Source organism: Camarhynchus parvulus, chromosome 8 (assembly GCF_901933205.1).
Source record: "Camarhynchus parvulus chromosome 8, STF_HiC, whole genome shotgun sequence".
NCBI lineage: Eukaryota > Metazoa > Chordata > Aves > Passeriformes > Thraupidae > Camarhynchus > Camarhynchus parvulus.
In genome coordinates, this window is record NC_044578.1 from 15,018,045 (window position 1) to 15,037,366 (window position 19,322).

The following is a 19,322-nucleotide window of genomic DNA, read 5'->3' on the forward strand; positions in this document are numbered from 1 at the left end:
TTTTCTTTTAAATGATGCAAATGGCAAAACTTTTACGTCTATTCACCCACATCCAGATAAAATTAGACGACAGACAACCCCCCACACCTTTTTTTTTTCTTCTTTTTGAAATCCAGGAACATTAATTCTAGGACTGAGTACTTCTAACACACTAAGTTTTGCCTTAGGCCAATTGACCAACTATCACAATCCCCTTCTGAAGAGGAGTGAAAATGGAACATCTTATTTACCCTTCATTAAGGTAGCACATGGCTCCTCCTCTACATTTTCTGTATCTGTATATGAAGTCCGGGTTTGGGCTCTATCAACTCAGTTCTGTTGCCAAGCTGTACTGAAGAACCGAATTCAGTTCAGCCTTCATCTGTGTTATCCACACATTTATATACACCTTTATACAGGCTCCAGTTATCACTCAGTGTATGAATCAATCCCTTAGCAATTTATGATTTATGCAGCTTGCTAGAAGAGAAGTAGGCCATGCCAGCCTTGAAAGCACTTTAGCTTAGTTGTTTTTACTCATGAAGGACATGTTGTCCTGTAATTATTCTGTCATTTCTTAAAAAGTGAAACCCTTAACAGGTTCATGCTTTCTGTGCTGCTATGTGTATGTGTGAGTTGATGTCTGAGCATGTCTCACCCAGTAGGAATCATCATTCCAAATTACTTTACAAGGAGCTACATAGAGCTGGACAGCTTAAAATGTGTTAAATATCCTTAGAGTTTATATGGATGGTTGCAGGGGGAGCAGGGGCAGAGCAGGATAAGGAGGAGTCAAGGAAATTGTTAATATGTTCCAATTACCCCCTGATTCACAAAATACACAACTGCATAAAAGTCTCACTTTCTGTTTTGGCCCTGCTGGTAATGCAATGTGATGCTGTGTTTTCTTGTATCATTTAGTACAGGCAGTATCAGCAAAATGTGCAACTTTAAACAATTATGCAAATTTTCAAGTAATGTGTTCAGAGAAAGACTGAAAGGAGATTCTGACATTAATCAAAGATTGCAGGTTCTACTTGCAAGAGTTCTGCAAAATATGGGTTAATCTTGAAGTTAGTGGCTGAAAGGCAAAGGTTTTTCCTGCCTCAAATTAACTGTATCTTTAGTTTATTTGGGAAAGAAGCACCAAGAATACTAACTTCTCTTTTCTACACAAAATTCTGCCATTCAGCTTCAAGAAAGAGCACTAAGACTTTGTAATACTTCCCCTTCCTTAGGTATGTCAGAATATTTGGAAAATTTTAATAAACTCCTAAAATGATGTATGAATTCCATGAATCATGGGAGCTCTACAATAGATTCTCTCCCTAAGAAGTCCTGCTATGCCTAACTAAATGCTTATATGATATACTGGCAATATGAAGCTAATGAAGGGTATAAATACAGCATACTGAACCATTTGCAGTGGAAAAAAGGTCAAACTGGACCTCAAATGAAAACAGGCGGGAATCCAGATTCTTCTGGCTAGTTGGGGTCTCTTTTAAGTGAAGATTGGAGAGAAAGCAAGGCTGGGATTAGGACTCTTCAGGCTTCAGTAAGTAGTAATATTACAGATGTCTCTGTTTGTTGGAAACTGCTTATGTGCTACTCAGCCTTGCTGTTAACCAGGGAATGAAGCATAAATTGGCCAGAGAAAAATCATGTTCAGTATGACCATGAAAAGGAAATGCCATATCTCTCATGAGAAAGAATGATCTTGAAAGACGTCTATCCTGCTTGCCGGACTGCTGGGGCTCAGGCAATATCCAGACTCTTAAGATCATTATCTGAACTGCTCTCTGAACCTCTGCTTCCGCACTGTCAGCTGCAATACATGAGGGCAGTTTACAACAGTGTTAGTTATTCACTTCGAATTTCCCAGCTTTAGTTAGTTTAAGCGAGACCCTTAATGTCACTTAAACATAGTGTTTTTGTGTTATATTTTAATTTTGAAAGGATTATCAAGAAAATCTACCCTTTCCGTTAACTTTCTTTGAAAAACGATTAGGCATTTCAGAAAGGATCTCCAAATATCCTCACTGCGCCTGATAAGTTACCCACAATGAAACACGTATTCCAGATGAAAATTAATAAAATGGAGAGGCAAAATAAAGAGTTCTCAGTCTGAAATTACAAATAGTGTGTTATACTTGGGAATGAAACATGAGCAAACATTTTAAATCATACTGAAATTTTCTTTGTGTTGGTATTTGGCTCGGTATATCTTTATTGATAAAACGAGCAATTTATTTTTCTTTTTATGGGGGTAACAATTACACACCACTCAAAAGAATCTGATTGCTATTAGCTGACTACAGCACTTGCATGGAAAAAAATTCCGTTGCCTTACACAAATGTTACAGTAAGATTCCACCTAAGAAAAGCTTTGGAGAACTGCTAATGAGCCTTCTTTAGCTACTCCTTCCTAAAATACCACATTTTGTAATCTTGAGCTGCAACTAATTTTCCTGATATTACACGTGGAAGTTCACTGTGAAAACTAAACAGAGATAGGATGTAACAAAACCTCACTTGTAAATATGGTTCTTCAAACATAAAAATCTGGCAAAGCTCAAAGAGCAGAGCAGGAGGTAAGACAGATTTCATATGCTGCTGTCTTTAGTGCTTTTAATGTACATTGGATAATTATGTACTTCATGTCTTCCAAGCTGAGTTACATTGGTTTAAATCTATTTGTAGAATATCTGGCTATGTGTCTCTCCTAATTTTGTATAGTATTCTCTGGTCTAAAGCAAGCAGTTCCAAATTAAATAAACTAGCATACCTACTGCACAAAGCAATCGACTGCATTCCAGTGAAGCCCCTTTGAAAGCTGTGTCAAATCTCTGCTGACTCAGGAAGGGAAGTACCTCATTCCCTTTGCATTAGTCACCCTGCTAGAGATTAATCCTAATGAGCTTTTTTTACAGGCTTGGCTGGCACACCCAGGATTTGTATAACATACCTGTAACTTCTCAATATTTAGCCCAAAATGTGCTCGTTCAAATCCAGATAGATATCAGCTTTTCCAGAAACTCTTAACTGCAGCGTTACTGTAGGAGCTTATCGAGCCCAGAGTGAGGCCGGCCACAGGGCGCTTCCGCGGCTTTGGTAAGCGGCCATCACACAGCTAAGCACTGTAAAATCAGCATGGGCCAGCGCTCACACAAACACCCGTGTAAGCCACGCATCTCACAAAAGGTCACAGCATTAAAGAACAAGTGTTCTCTTTTTCTTTATTTCATTATCCTCATTATCTCCCTATTTCACTGAATTTTGGCAAACAGTGGGCATCTATTTGATGAGACTAGACTGTTTGCAGACTCTGTGATGGAGTTTCAAGCTTCGTCCCAGCTGTATCCTGCCCTCATTAGACAAACAACCATGCCTTGGCCTTTTCCTCCCACCAGCATGAGAAAAGACTAACAAAATTTCAGCTCACAGAGAAAACAGGAGTTGCACACCTTTGATCACTGTTGAGTTATTTTACTCTAAATACAATGCCCCAGTAATTTTTACTGAGAGAACAATACTAAACTAGTAATCCATACCTACAATACCATCAAAACATCAGAAAAAAGATCTGGCATGCAAAAAAATGTTTGCATGCATCTTGGCTTAGTTCTTTTATAAATTAAAAAAATGAAATAGCTACTGTTAGATGCATGGGCTAAAGCAAGAAGCCTCGTCTATTCTGGACCAAAGAGCTGGAAAATAATTTTCAGATCTGAAGAATTTTAAAAGAAGACAGTAACAAGCTCCTTCCCAGTTAAATGAAGATACTGCTAGCTTGGTTACTGCAGCCAACCTAAATCACTGCAGCATCCCATGGAGTGAAGCTGTGTCTTTAAGGTAGCCAAGGACCAAACTGCTTTAGTCTAATATACTCCACAAAGGACACAGTCTGAAACCTGTCAGTTTACTGAGCACTAGTTCATAGTCCCCACACACTCCAGCTATAGTCTGGCAATGGCAGCATAAGAACACAATAAGTAGCTCGGTCTCTATTAACAAGAAATAAAGTAGCACAACGGTGTTTCACCATGACAGACCACAATCACAATGACCATTCACTGTCACTCCCTAAAGTACTGGCCTGGCAGCCTATACTCAGATTTTGACCTCTCAGGTACACACCCTCCTAGTAGCCAAGGGCTATGTAAATGAAGCAACGCAAGTTGCGCATTGGTACACCTGACTTTTGGACATCCAGCCATGGAAGTGGTACACAACAAAACTGGTGTTAATGCCCAAGTTTCCTAAGCAAAGAACGAGTGCTTTGGGAAGTGCTGGCAGTAATAGTTTGGCACAGGGCTCTCAGAAAGAATCATGAGAACTGGCCAGGAAGATGCATGAATACAGGTTGGATCTAAGTCTATCTCTCTGAATGAAAGATGCTCAGGCAACTGATAGACCAAACAAGGTGTCTCCAGCTACCCTGGAGCTACATCACAGAAATTTCTGCACCACAAGCATTTCAATGAAAACAGCTGGCCTCTTTTATTCTAAACGGAGTTTTATAGCAGTGCCCTTTCTTTTTAAATATAACAAGACAAGATTTGAAATGTTCCTACAAATGCCCAAATTAGTATTTCCTGTGCATGTTTCCTAACCACCAGGCCATCAGACAGCCAGCATGGGGCAGGGACTCACCATCTCTCCTGACAATCCATCTCATCAGTAACTCTGTGATTCATGAATGTTGTGAATAGTGCTCAGGGCCTGGTAACCTCAACTAGGTCAGAAGTCTGCAAAAAAAAATGAAGCCTAAAATCCTTTAGGACTTTCCCAGTCTCTGGATACCAAAGACATTACCTGGAAGCTGAAATGTGGTGTTGTTCTATTATTGCATACCTATGATGGTCTTTTCATGAAGAAGAGCTAAACCAATTCTGCCAGCTCCATGAAGCAGGAATTCCCTTTCTCCTGTGTCCCATGGGCAGGCTCTGACAGAGACATTGCCAACTGTCTCTGTTCACACAGGCCTCACTGTGAAAAAGCTAAACAACAACACGACTTTCCATGCTGCACCATTTAGCTTTGGCTGAACATGTATTCATGTGTCTGCGGTTTTCCTGTTTGGGTGCCTAATTTAATTGGCTGAGTCCACTCCTTCAAGTGTGGAATGGACTCTGAGGGTATGAGGAATTAGCATGTTTCTGCCAGAGACATTCTGCCCAGATCCCATGTTTGTTTAACATGTACAAACAGCTAAAATAAAATACTTGTTGGCCTCAGTAATAAACAGAATATAAAATAGTGTGAAATTAAGCAAGACCAGCTGGGCTTCAGGAGAAATGAAAGGAACAGTTAACTTACACTACACAATGATCTGGAATGCAGACACACTAAGATGGACTGCTATTGATGTCTGGTTTTGATGCATTTTATATACAAAGTGCTGATTAGATCTAGCTACCAAATTATACCCTTTCATATCCATATGTCAGTAATAAACAAAATCTAGAGGAGCAAAACAATTGCTCTGCAAGCCAAGTTTAAAATGTTGCATCATTGGCTGTAGAAGTGTGAAGTCGTCACTGCAGTGATAATGATTCCATTGCTCCAGAGGCAAAGGAAAGGGGGGAAAAAACCAAAAAAAGAACATTAAGAATTCTTCTGATCTAAGGCAGGATTTGTCCAGCCCTCAGGGACTCAGGAGAATTTCAGGATAAGCATCTGTATAGATTCTGTGTAGGAGCATTTGGGCCTCCAGATATATATACTGAAACCATAAACCAAGCAGCTGCTTAAGCAGAGTTTTTGGAGAACTTTAGAAAGTTCCCTATAACACAGGACAGGATGGAGGTACTCCCTTGAAAGGGATTTTTCTTCCTCAACAGGGAAGCAGAGTCAGGAACTCTGTGATACAGAAGGCACAATTCTCTCTCATTGCATTATACAATTTTGAACAAAGATTTCAAGCAGAAAAGTGACTTAAGCTGCAATTCCTGTGTAGGATGTTCTGCTACACTGCTCAGACCACCCTTGTGTCTTTCTCCAGCTAGTCACTGTGCTCCAAACCTTTCCCACTTACCTTCCCTTGGGATTATATGCGTGGTGTTGTGGCTAACATTGCCCTTCCAGTAAACTTTTCCTGGCAGTTGGACACTTTGGATCTTTTCCAGTTTGTTACAAACAATGCATATCAAATGCATTTATGTTTCCAGTATCTCTTTTAAGAAAAAGGCTAAATGAGGAAATAAAGTCCAGCCCTTGGAAAAGCTGCATGGGAAATAAGTTTGTCAGGGCTAAATCACTGACAAAATAAAATGTCAGGGGAACAGATTTAGAAGTCTGTCAGACAAATTACTACTTTTATTTCATTGGCAGCTAGACTGTTTTGATCTTTCATTTTCTTTTAAAAATAATTAACTGGGAGTAGTAGACAGGATCTAGCTCTCCCTCCCCAGTGTGAACTCACTGTTGAATTGCCAAACCAACAGAATGGCTTTTCCCTCAGTTAAAGTGTAGGTACCTGTTTCTTACCACCTAATGGTAAGAGTCCTCAAATCATCCATAGTGAAGCCTAAGCCCCAAGATCTTCCCATGGAAGATCCTGCCTGTATAGTCCAGTGCCACTGTGCCTCTAAAAGCACTGGGACACTAGGTAGGTCATAGACAACTTTAATTTTACTCTGGCAATCATTTAAAAACACTGCTTCCATCCATTGTTTTTTCCCCCACAGTTCTTCTGTCATAAAAGATCAAGATGACTCAGTTGCCAGGTAAGCCAACATGATGGGGAACTGGCTCAAAATCAAAAGGAACCAAGAAAAGAATTTCATAGCACCACCTGTATCAATAGCAGAACACACCACAGCATCACCAGTCTGAATACCTGAACCATTAGTTAGAATCCAGATGAGAAATGACTGTCACTTGAATGTCTCTTCCCACCTTTTATTATTTTCCTTTATCTAGAAAAAGTTGGAATAAAGTAAAACAAACTGAATTTTCATCCTCAGCCCAGAAAAACAATTTTGGGACTTTATAGCCACCCTGGAAGCACATTGGTCTGGGGATGCAGACCAGACTGCTCTGACCAGCCTTGAGCTTGATGGACACATGAAGGCATGTTCCAGTGGCCAATAACACACACCCCATCGGGTTTTCTTGCCTAAAGAGCAGGTAATGCTCTGGAATACAGAGGTTCATATATTGCCATTGTAAAGGTTTAAGAATTAACTAGTAATGGATACTGGTCACATAGTGATGGGTAGAGTGGATAAATCACTAAATCATTCATTGATATAGTAGAACACAGTCACAGTAATAATACCATACATATGGTGAGGGGGCCAACCAGGGAAAAATATTCTTCAGTACCCTGCACAGTCATTCAAGAGCTCTGTTTTAACTTCTATCACTTACTAAAGCTGCACATACACAAGTACATCAGCTTTCCACCTTCAGGAACCTGACTCCAACACCTTCTTTTCACCCTGCTGCCTGGAACTTAACACTTTCAGGATCAGTTAGCATCATCCAGCAGGAGCTTTTAGGAAGTCTGCTTTTAAAGGGGCTCCAGAAGTAAGGCTGGGGATTCAGATACTTCATCCAGAGACTGGAGCTAACTGGACTAAAGGAAGCAAAGACATGGAATGCCTATGAGGACATACAAAAGGACTTTATGAGACAAATTGCTGCATGAAAAATTGCTCAATGAAATTTAATGCAAGCAAATGTAAAGGGAAACATATGAAATCAACAATTCTGACTACGCATTTAAAATGATGGTTTCCAAGCTCATTATTGCACCAAGAGGAAGATCTCAATAGCCCAGTGCAGGTAACAAACTAGCCAGACAAGTAATGCAGATAACAGATAATGAAAGCCTCAGCTAAAAGAACAGTTGGCAGAAGAAAACAGTAAATTAAATTTTAGGAGTCACTGTGAAAGTAGAGAGCATGACTGCATCAGTGCATAAATCCACAGAGCCCTTTTATCTAGTTCTGATCCCATTTCTCAAATGGGTATACAAATAGAAAAGGCATGGAGAAGAGTATCAAGGATAATAAAATCTGCAGAATGACTACTGGACAGGAAACAATCAAATGTATTGGCATGGTCCAGTATGGAAGACATCCCATAAGTAGGATAAAATAGACACCTATCAAATTGGAAGTGGCATGGCAACAGTAACAGGGGATCCATTCACTGCTTCTTCCCATACAAGAGCTCAGAAGCATCACCTAACACAAACAGATCCCATACTCTAACACTGTAATGTACAGTCAAACTGTGGAATGCCGTCATCTTATCACAGGGGTTCCATACTGTTGTCTCCTTATCACAAAAGTTTCATCCTTTCTTGGTGTTTCTTGTGGGCAGCTCCTCAGAGTACTGACACTTTCTTCTCCACAAATTAGACAACTCACTCCAGCTCCCTTCTCAACCAGCCACCCCACTCTTTTATAGCACTCTTCTTCTCATTGGTTACAGCTGTGGCCTGTTAAAGTCAGGCCTGTTCCTAATCTATGATAATTGGCCCAGCTGCAACTCCTTAGGGGTGAGATTACTTTCTACACTATCTTTATTTTCTTATGTTCTATCCCCCTACAGCGGAACACCTTGAAGAAGAATGCCACAGTGGATGAAAAGGTTTAAACAAGTTCTGTGACTGGATTCTTGAGGAAAAAATTGTGAAGGTCTCCCAAGGAGAAAAACCTCTCTTCTGGCTCAGCAGGGCTAGAACAGTGTGTTTGTGTTCAGAATAGTACTTCAGAGGGTAATAGCTACATTCTTCAACCTCTGATGATACCTGAGACAAGAGTGGGGCTAGATGAGCTTCTGGGTCTAATATGGCTCATCTCATATCCTTCCTCAATCATTTCCTTTCAGTGTCACCAACTAAATTGTGTACACAGATCCTCCTCCCCTCACAGCTCTATAGGCTGAAAAGGCTTCTATCCTCAGCAACTTGTCATTGCCTCTTTACTGGGGCTCATCAAATCTGTTAACTAGAACTGCTTCTTCATGCCCCCACCTGTTTTAGTGAAAACAAACCCTACTTATAGTGACAGTATTACTTAAATCAATTGAGACACTTTTTGAAGAATACAGGTTAAGGGTTCTCATCTGAGCAGCTCAGTAACCATTCTGGAGCAGGGGTGCAACAACTGTCTGGAAAGGCAGAACAGACTACAGACCTGTCTTTTCTTTCCTTTCCATGTTTGTTCTCCCAGAAATGAGGAGTATCAAATCTCTCTGGCACAGAACTCACTGTTTGTGAATGAAGATGACTGACAATGTTTCAAAATTTTCTTTTTATGTTCCTGCTGGTTTTTATTTTCACTGTTTCTTTGTTGGACTCTTTTTCTCCACAGGAAGTTAAGGTCTGAAAAAAAACTAAACAAAATCTCCACATCCAACGTGAGATACCTACCACTCTGTGATTCATTTAAATACTTTACTGGAAACATTATCAAAAGGGTTTTAACAATTGTTTATGTCTAAAAAGAGTGAACTCTTTCCAGTAATATTTTTAGTATGCCAAATTTGTTTCAGAGTGCGCACTATTATCCAAAAAAGAGAAACTTCTCTATATGTTTCAATATGAACAATTTAAAGTTAAGAATTTTCACTGAAATCATACTCGCTCTTAGTCAGCTCAATGCAAGTAATTGACCTGATGGCAAAATTATTGTCTGCATTTTTTATCTTTTTAAGATGTGAATACTACAATCGGTGAAATATAAGAAGTAAATTATGATGCTTCCTATATTTATTTTGACTTCTTTTTATTTGTAATCATCATATAGGGGAGATCTTTTCAAAAGTCTCTCTTGGTAGTTTCCTGTTTAACTGTCTGCATTAAATTGCAACAATCCTCAGCCAGTTTATCCAGAATAGCATTTCTGCCCTTCAGAGTTCAACAAAGGAACCACCACCTTACAACCTCTGTCTGTCTCTGTGGAAGGAAGCAGCATGGCCCTCAACAAACACCCTTGGGAATAAATTTAAAGAAAAAAAACTACGTGATTGCCTTTATATCCTTTTTAATCAATCCACAGCCTTCTTCATCAATTCAGCTAGCATCAGTAAGAAACTAAGGATGAAGATCAGGGCTGTGTGCTAATGACCAAAGCTGAAAATGTATCCCAGTTCATTAAACATTTTCACTGTTTCTGTCTTCAGAGTTGATAATATGTTTTCATAAGCAGGCAGGTTATTAAAACCCAAACTTCCTGGTGAGCACTGGGACATTATCCATTAACTTGTTTCTGAAGAGAACTGTCCACAGACAGCAGACAAAAAGGAGAATCTTTACTCCACTAACTGCTCATTAAAAAAAGGTAAAAAGTGCTCCTCAAAAGACAGGCCTTCACAAAAACACTGAAGTTTCAATTTAAATCTTGATGAAATCAAAAATAAGTAAGAACAAGACCAATAGGCCAATTACATGCACAGGCAGCATATACCACACATCTTTGTTGCACTATAGAACAACAGAAGAAAACAAGCACTTTAAAGAGCCGGGGGAAAAAATTGAAAATTTTAGTATTTTTATCTGTATTTGGTACTTCTAGGAGAATGTTCCTTTCTCAGGGTCTGCACCTGTAAAACCAGGAAAACCTTCCAGGAAAAAAAAAAAGACAACTCTTTGACAGAAGTACTGCTCCCAGTGATTCATTTGAAAGTACTGAACTCATAATCTGAACCTGAAATCTAAGAATCACCAGCTGAGCTGAGATTCAAAATTACATTGAAGTAGTGATTTTTTGGAGTTGTGAGGCATTAAGTAGTAGAGGCAATTGTTTTTCTCACCTATTCCACAAGGAAACTAGGAAGAGAAACATGTAAGAATTAAGAAAAGAAGACTTAGTATTGTTGGACTATAGCATCTTGCACTGCTGAACCAGCGGTTGCTTTAAAAAGGAACTTCAAAATTTTAAATAAACCTTTTACAGTCAATCATTTCAAGACGGAGCTGGAAGAAAGACAAAACAAATAAGATAAAATTGTACATAGTAAATTAGTTAAAAAAGAATCTGTTCATGTACTGGGAGTTCACTTATAATAAGAGGGTCAAGAAAAGGTCCTGCCAAGTATCAGCATTGCTGCCAAGGGAAGGAAGAGGGAGTCCATGGACTAAGTATATGAGGGAATATCCATAGGTCATGTATAAAGAGCATGGAGAAAGCCTGCAACCAAAGGAACTACAGAGACACACTCCTGTACACTGTGTAAGGAATGCAGAGGGTCACAGACCTCTTCTATTTTAGTTTAGGAGTGATTAAAAACCGCTGTCAGCTGTCCACACCCAGCTGGGGAGATGCCTGGTGGGCAGGATTCTCTCTAAGTCCATGAAGTATCACTAGTCTATGTAATATACATTCATTTAACCTGCACTGCAGAATGTGCTACCTAAAATGAGCCCAGCCAAAGCGAGGGCTGGCAAAGCAGGTCCCGGTTCCCAGGAGTCAAGCACTGCTCCTGGGCAGCAGCTGCAGCCAGCGTGCAGGAGCATGGCTCCTTATGGGTGGAAGTGGCAAAAGAAATGTGTGCAAGTTGGGAACCCAACAACACAAATGGACTGCAGGATCAGGCAGAATTTTCAGCAAGACAACAGGAGTGTGTAAAATAAAGCAGGCCTGATCTGCTTTAACTCAGCCTTCACCCTTCTCAGCACACACAGCCACAAATGAGCATCCTTCCTGGAGCCAATGACAGCACAGGGCTGCATTCATTCCAAAGTAAATTACTCCCTTTCTTTGCATAATTTACACAAGTCAACCTCTTACAGTCACAAATTATAGCAACTTGCATCTTACAGGTATTTACAACCATGAAGTACTGGAGTTGGGTAAGGGAATCGTGATAAAAAGAAGAAAAGCTACAGAAAGCTCAAACAAAAGATCAAAAGGGCTCTGCCAGTGTAATAAGTGTGACAGTAAACACTCTAATTTCTTCATCATATTACTGAAAGTGGCGTTGCTATGGTAAACAAATTAATATATTTTTAATTCAATTTACTTAGAACTACCTATGACCTCCATTTACTTTTGCTGTTTCTCTCAGTTTGAACAATGAAAAGCAATAAAGCAAGTTTCACTTTTGCTTCCAGCCAGTTTCACATTTAGAAAAGACTATTTATTTATTAAAAAAACCCCCACAGGTCGAATATCATTGGAATCAAAAGCTGCACACATTACTGTTGACCTCTGATTCAATAAAAGGTTTATGGAACACTTAGGTCTAGGTGAAATTAAGTTGACAGAGTTTTGATAACAAATACTCAATTGATTTACAGAGAAATTAATTTAGTCCAAAGTGTTAGTACAGCAATTTGTTAAAATTGAAAATTATAGAATTTCACAGAGTTACAAAATTATTGAGGCTGGAGGGGACCTTTGGAGACTGCTCAGTTCAAACCCCTGCTCAAAGCAGGGTCAACAAGAACAGGTTGCTCATGGCTGTGTCTAGTCCAGTTTTGAATGTCTCCAAAGGACAGAGACTCCACAACATTTCATGGCAATCTGTTTCAGTGTTCATTCACCCTTACAATTAAAAACACTTTCTTTTTACATTTAAGCAGAATTTTCTGTATTTCAGTTTGCACCTTTTGTCACTTGCTTTTTTGCTTGCATGGTTCTGAGAAGAGCCTGGCTCTTTATCCTTCATACCCTCCTGAGCAGGGGGCCCACATTTTATTTTGCCTTCTTTGTGCTGACAATGCACCTGCAGGAGCCTTTCTTGCCACCCTTTACGAGATCCAAGTCCCCAAGGGCTTTAGCTTTCCTCAGTCCATCCTTGTACCTCTGAAGTCCTCCTGGGTGACTCTTTCACCTCTTGTATGCATCTTTGTTTCTTTTTTAACAGAAATTTAATGCATACAGAAAGCTACGCCAGCATGCAATTTTGTAATTTTGTGTGGACAGTCCCCTTAATGCAATTGCTTTTCTAGTACAGTGCAATGAAAATATCAAAGTCCTATTTATACACTTCAAAAAATTTAAATAAAGAAAAACCCACCCAACCAACCAAAAGCAGAAAACTGTTTCTACAAAGGCACAGTGCTGTGTCCTGTCCTTACAGCATCTCCTGCAGCACCCTGCTGTACACCACAAGCTCTAGAAGCAGGAGGCATGCTATGCTCTTGTACTGCCATCAAGTCATGGCTTGTAAACTCTGAACAAAGACTGAGCAGTGAGGAACTGCATGTGCAGTCCACACAATCTTCATAAAAGCAATTAATGAACAAATAAACATTTCTTGATGGATGAGCCAGACAGCAAATATCCCACAAGTTCCTCCCCAGCCCTATTCCCACAGGTAGGCTAAGGACTCTTAAGCACACTCCCACAAACACCGCAAAAGGCTTTGAGCCCATTGCTCCTTTGCTCTGCTGCCTTTTGCAGCTGCAAAGGGCAAATGAAATATGAAAATAAATGCCAGTTCCTAGGTGCTTTAGACCACTGAACACATCCAGAGACCAAGACACTCGCATTGCTTCTGCTCCCCTCACTGCCCTCAGTATGTGGCTTGTACAGCTCTAGTTCAGCAAAAATACCAGAAAATACTTTAAATCCTTCCTCCAGAGAAAGCAACAACTTCTCTGTTACCTGTAGCTCAGCTTTTCTCTGACAAGTTCCTCAGGTTTCTCTGTGAAACACCTGGGGTCCGAGGCCCTGCGTGGCCAGCACAGCACTGTGAGAGGAGAAGTTTGTACACTGATAGTTGGAGCACATCTCTGCCCATCTCTGCCTATGAAACTACAGGACGGGCCCTGCTGAAAAAGTGCCGCTGACACATCACAGCTGAGAAGGGCCCACCGTCACTTGGCAGAGCAGTGCCACCACTTCCCCCTCAGTGGGACAGTTCTGCCCGTGACATCCTGCAGGGACAGTGCTGGGGGTTAAGATTTTTCCTTTTTTTTTCTTTATCTTAGGGAATTTTCTCCCATTTGTTGCTAAGAGACAATAACTACTCATACTTAGGAGAACAAAAAATGTCACTGGGCGAAAGAGGAGGGACAAGGGTGCAGCTGGCTATTCTCTTACCTGGGGAGGGGGTTTCTGTTGGGAAGGGCAGAGTTACCTGGAGATTTTAGGCTGGAGAGAAGGGGCTGGGCCCAGCTTCTAGTGCTCTCGCTCTGGACATCGGAGGGGAGACCGATTACGATCACTGTGGGGAGAATTCGCCACCACCATGGGGTTCCATCCTGTCTTCTCCTATCCTTGCTGCTTCTGAGGTTCCTGCTACAGCTAATTTCCCTATCTGCAGGGGCACTGGGACCTGCTGCCCGCTGTGAGTTTGTAAAGGAAGCCTCTTTTCCATCCCTTCTGCCAACCCGCTCGCCATTACTCTGTGAGGGAGACAGGGCTGAGCTCGCACCACAGCGCCCCCTGCAGGTGTGGGGGAATCGCACCAGCCCTGCCTGGCCAGGAGCCAGCAGCGCCCCCGCAGGCTGTGACTGGAACTGCACCGAAGGGGGGAGCGCCTGCAGCCGGGAGAGGGCTGGGACTGGGCCTCTGCCTTTGGGACTGGGTCTCATAGCTTCCTGCTGTTTGTTTGCCTTGTTATGTACATATACACACTAGTAAAGAACTGTTATTCCTTTACCCATATATTTGCCTGAAAGCCCCATAATTTCAGAGTTATAAGAATTTTGAGGGAAGGGGGTCACATTTTCTATTCCAAGGTAGGTTACCACCTTCGTTGGGAGATGCCTGTCATTCAAACCAAGACAGACAGGAAACTCCTCTGGGAGTAGAACACCCATCTGGAAATGAGATAAAGCTCTAGGGAAAGAAAAGAGCAGCTGAATAAAAAGGAATCTAAGCAAAACGTTGCTTAAAAAAAATCAGCACTGCTAGTCTCTGCTGGTTCAAAGGCACTATGACTGGACACTACAGCACCAGCTTTTCATTGTAGAACACAATTAGGTAACAGCTGGCTGATTTAACAAAAGGTTGAGTCAGTAAAGAATTTTATCAGATTGATTGAAATGTATGATTGGCTTTGGCTGTTTTTACCTAGCTCCATTCTCCCCACCTTGCCAGTGCTGGTAACAGCAAGACCAGACATCAGACTGTGATCACCAAGGTTGCTCTCTCTCCCATGAAAATTCTCCTTAGCAAAGTAATTTTCTCACTCCCTATGTGGGAAATATTCAGGAGGGAAGAGACCCAGCTTTATACTGACTCCACAGTAACTCTAGCACTACAGGTACTACTAGTGTTCAGCAAATAATAAACAAATGCAGCCAAATACTTAATAATATGCTGTTTTCTAAAAATGTGGTTCATCTCAACTTCACTACTGTCTTTAAGGGTCTTCACTGCCACTGCATCAGAAGGACAAGAGATTTTCTTGCCTTAACATAAAAAAAAAAGAGTCAAATACCACAGAAATTTACTGCAGCAGATGAGATGTTGTTAGGTAAGTGATACCCTTCATCTCAGTCAAACTCAAGCCTAAACTTCACTTGGTCTCAGTGTCAGCTTTGCCTGAGTATGGACAACAGAATTCATGGAGGGCAGGCAGAGGAGAAATGGATGACAAGACAACATTGGCAGTGCCACCTGACTCTTCCCAAGAAATAAATAGATCTACAGTTCTTAAAGTACTCTAAGAATGAAAACCAATAGGTTCTGACATCTGAAAACATGGAATAATTCTTGGGGGTGATTTTTTGGGGGATGGTAGCACTAGCATTTTATATCCCTTTCAAGATTTGGTCAAAGTTCTCAGCCATGGTTGCCACTGTAGTGAGGTCTGTAGTTGCCTCCTTCCTTTTTATGTTCTTCCACCATCCTTACACAGATAAGCTCTTAATCACATTTAACTTACTTCCACGAGCATTTAAAAAATTCAGCTTGTTTATCATTGATTGTTGTTTTCTAGTTTGATGGCAAGATTGCCATCAGTTACCGTTTTTGAGGTACACAAAGGAAATTTGTCTTAACATCTTTCATAGCATTCTGTCTCTTCTCTGCTAAAACTGGGTCCAAATTCTGCACTGTGCTGCTTTTACAACAAATACAAACAGATTCAATAGCAAGGTGAAATATTTGCTTTTACTCTTTTAATGAAAAAAAAAGCTTGGACTTTTGCATGGTTATTTACTGTTCTTTGCAAATCTGGCTGATGAAATAGTACTCAAGGAAAATTAGTGAGAAAAGGCAAGAGCCTCAAGCGGTGCAAGCCAACAGAGATCACTTTCACCATTCAGACAACATTTATGCCACCTGAGAGTGGAATAGCTACATTAACAGTAATTTCCTTTTATTACAAGTCCTGCTGTGCTTAGACACTCTGGGAAAAATAATCCCCCAAATATACAAACCTCTTTTTTCCTTGATTCCTTCCCTTCCCACCTCTGGAAGAGAACTGATTCCGACAAGCAAAAGGATCTAGTCCATTACAATGCTGTATGTTTTCCCGCTTTTAGTTTCTATATCATATTCCTAGACCTAATGCTTCACATGCACCTCAGAGTGTTACAGAATTCCTGTACCTGGCTAGAACCAAATGCACATGCTTAATCTTTTGTATTGCTGTCTTTCAGGATGTGGGCTGAAATTCCTGTTTCTCAGAGCGAGATCTTTTGGCAGAACAAATTTAAAGATATGTGCAGGCCACTAAACCCATGATCCAGCAGCCTAATAACTCTTTCATCAAATATTTGTGGAACTATAACTTTCTTTCAGATCTTAATTATTTCTGAGAAAAGAAACCTACCACACACACATACACACAGAGCTTGAAAAATCAATGGCAAAGTTGGTTTCTATTTCCCATTACTGTTCCTACCTTAAGTCCTTATACACATACAGGCTTAGAGTAAGCACCTTCACCAGGTCTGTCATTAGGATGAATAAACAGATGACTGTATACAAGGGGTAGCTTCTAGAAGGATTTTTAAGAATTCAGAACTGTTGCCACTCATTTAGATCTTGAACCATTTGAAAATGCCTTTTATGATTGAAACCTTCCCCCCCCCCCCCCATATATACATGTCCTTGAAAATTGAACAAATTTTATTTTTATTGTGTTTTCATTCAGATTTTACCACAGCAATCTGGGCACCTGCCCAAAATGTATAAATTAAAATCTCATGCAGCACAGCACCAGCAACACAAAGAAGCAGCTAAAATGTTTTCTCTTTGTCTCTGTCCTGAATCCAAACTTTGGCATCCCTCATGTCACACATCTGCTTCTCCAAGTGCAGCAGAGGTGGCTGTGTTTGTGGAGGAAGCCGGAGCCACTTGCACCAATGAGCACTCACCCAGCTGGCTTGGCCCCAGGAAGAGGAACTGAAACTATGCCTAGGGAAGCCTGCTTTGCCTCTGACCAAACTAGCTGTCTTAAGGAAATGCCAGACCTTACTGTGCCGGGGTCAAATGTAGAATTATGTGGCAGTTTGATAAGCTACAGTACACTAATTTATTGGCTATTTTAAAAAATGTAGAGGAAATTTTATTACGGATTACTTTGCTTTCCTGAAAACTTTTTATAATTAAGAACATCTGGAAGACATTTCAATATATCATAAACAAGAGGAAATCCAAAGCACGTGACTTCTAAGAAAATGATGCAAATATCCTTCTGTGCCAAAATTTACAGTAATCTGTTTTTCTTATTTTGCTAGGGGGCGGGAGAATGAATGAAGGACGAGTCAACAAGGAGAAAACTACTAGTGTAAAGAAATATTAGGTACCACTGTTTCATGAAACATACTGTTTTTTATAAAACCCAAAATTGCTAAAATAAATTTGGCTTCTTGTTGCAAATCTCTCCCTCCCACCAATTAGTTTCCAGGGAATAGAGAATTCTGGAGTGGATAAATGATGACATCAATCCTGACAATATTAGGAGGCTGAGTGAAAAAGAAGGAAAGGAATAAGAATATGTATGGATGATTGTAGGTAAAGGAAACTACTGGTTTGACCCGATGAGTACTATGCTTTTTAATTAATATGACTGAATATCTACAACTTTTATGACAGTTCTTCAAGAAATAAAATAAAAAAAAACACCAACACAGTTCAACATATTAATAAATATCTTAGTTTGAGTAATCTGTCTTATAAAACATAGTAGGATTTATTGGTTCTAAAAACAAACATAGCTAAAATTGGAGGTTTTACAAGAAACCTCCAACAGATTTACTAAAACCTAAAACCCCCAACAATTAATTACTAAGTTCATAGAAAATGAAATAATGCACAAGAAATATGGTGAAAATGTTTACAACCAAATCTAAAAACCATGACAAACTTAAAACTACTGTTGGGTTCACTGGAAAGACACAGGACAACCAAGCTGAACTGTCTCAGTGTTTAAGGGGGTTTATATTTAGAATTTCATTTGAGCACGTGGGCAACTATCATCAAGTTTATATGGCCCCTAGCTGGAACTTCACCCAAAATAACTATTTGAATCCAGAACTTTCATTCAGTTCTAGGGTTGGGTTTGTCCAGATCTGTTGCTCTTGACAACAAAGTTGCTGTGATATGGAAAATATTTTCCTTTCACTTTGTAGAGCAGAATGTCAGAGAGCTGGGTTTGACGCCTCTTCCCTGCAAGCTAGCAGGAGAGTGGCCATGGCAAGTCTGGGCTGAGAGCAATGACCAGCCCACAGTGAACCATAAACTGGGAGCTTGCTAGAGCTGTTCTGTGTTTGATCCAGCAGCTCTCTTTCCCAGAGGAGGCTGCAGAGCAGAGTGGAATGACGTGCACAGGTTCCTTTCCGCTGTCCTGCCCACCTTCCTTCTATGACAGCTCATGGCTGCTCAGTCAGAGGAGCATGAGAACATCCTTAATTAGGGAGGTCTTAATGTGGGCCAGAGGGAGTGAAGTCACATCCCTGGTGTACATGGAGAGGATCTCCCTGGCTCAATCCTAGAACTTGGGGTAAGCCACCCCACTGCTTATTAAAATTAGACTTTGTTATTAAATCCACCTTGTGTGAGACCACTGATATTTTACTGTCCCTTTCTTTTCTAATCAGTTTTAGCAGTCATAAAATAACTACAAAATCAGTTATTTAATTTTTTCAGATTATTGTCATGGGGCATTCTAAACTAGTCTTACATGTTGGAACAAATTTTACAAATCCTACATTACAATAGTACTATTTCAGAATTTTACAGACTCAGGTGTAATTTACTGCATCGGTAACACTCATACCTCATTTTACAAGTTTTTCCCCCAGTCCTTAAAACTTCTTTTAAAAAAACAAAGTAAAATAATTTCTGAAAAGTGTTATGAGAATTTAAAAAAAAAAAACAGCAATTCCTCCAGCCTAAAAGAACCACTAATTATGAAATTATAATATGTCAAATTTTAATAGAGAATGCAGCACTTGCTGGTAAACTGTACTATGTAATTTA